The sequence below is a fragment of the Hyalella azteca genome, unplaced genomic scaffold, assembly GCF_000764305.2.
Source record: "Hyalella azteca isolate HAZT.00-mixed unplaced genomic scaffold, Hazt_2.0.2 contig4507, whole genome shotgun sequence".
NCBI lineage: Eukaryota > Metazoa > Arthropoda > Malacostraca > Amphipoda > Hyalellidae > Hyalella > Hyalella azteca.
Window position 1 is genome coordinate 1,046,706 of NW_025934720.1, and position 1,517 is coordinate 1,048,222.

A 1,517-nucleotide genomic window follows, 5' to 3' on the forward strand; every position below is an offset into this window, starting at 1 on the left:
GAAGCTTAATGAGGAAATCATTTCTCTGAGACTAAAAAAAACGCAATTGTAACCATTTTCCTGCCAAACATTTTAAATATCATTTTGTACACGTGTGCAAGGAATTTCTTCACGTGTTAAAGTTCAATTATACATTTAAAAATGCTCATTATTATGACTATTACATCGCTTCTTCAATTCTCAGGACTCAAATTCATATATAGAGTTAAGCCAGGAACTTTCGCTTACTATATGACGTAAACGCTTTGACAAAAATTAAACAACGGGGTAAATTAAGCGCAGTCCCATGGTTTTAGCACAAATAATAGTCCGTTATTATATGTACGTTGTGTTATGCATCAGCTTTATTCTTTTCCGTACTTCATTAATAAATTGAGCGATGGCCTTCATCATTTATCGATTAGAAGAGTAATTATTCATCGGCGATGAGAAGACAACTGGACTTATGTAGACTCTCGTTCGGTTTTCCAGCTGAACTTCAATTATTCAAAAGGTTTGCAATTACAGGACACGGCCTGTAACTTAGGCTCGCCGCTGGTCTGCACTCTGGTAAACTTTCTTGAGAAACGAAAGGCTAGGCAACTAAATGAGAAGACAATTCGACCAATACGCTAATTCATCTTATAGTTTCGGGATAATTCCTTCCATCTTCGGCTAGGTCACCAATTACTTCCAGGCATGAATTTTAAAGTTTAATTAGGAATACTTCAACTCCTCCGCTGAGGCTCGGAAAGCATTTCAGCTCCGCTCTGTATTTAGCAACAACACTGAATTGCCATGGTAGATGCGCATTTAAAAGCGACCGTTAAGATCGCAGTGAAATCCTAGAATTTTGCGAGAATTCGGCATTTCAGAAATCATGATTTTGAAATACGATATTTTTGATAAAGAGGCTTCGCTTTGAAACATGAGAACTAGTTCATTTCATAATGTATTGCTTCCTCATCGATTTTCGGTTAATTTATTAATTAATTTTATTTTGTGTTGCAAGTGTTTCCCTTCTCCAGCTCGTCATACAAGATGATGATGTCGTATAAGATGATGAATTAATGCAAGTGCTATAGCTAAAATCTTAGAGTGAAACGCCTCCATAGTACGGAATTTACTGAACCGTGTTAATGATGGTACATATGATAAACAATTAGACCTAATATTGACACACATGATACACAATTAGACCTAATAATGACGTATATGATAAACAATTAGACCTAATAATGACACACATGATAAACAATTAGACCTTTTCTCCTTCGCGGGTATGCAAATAACCCGAGGGACTTATAATTTGCGTTCAAGTTTATCCATATTAAAGTTCTTCCCGCCTCAGTCTTTTTTCTTCTCAATTCACACACCAGATTGTGATTTAGTTCCACTTTCTCTGTGTCTATTATACTCGACTAATCGCTTTCAGGAATAATTTCAATAATTTGAACTAATAAATGTCAAGAGCAAAATTAGTTTAAATCCAATCAGCTTAGATTTCATCTAATTTTGTCTTGTAATATTTTTTTTCT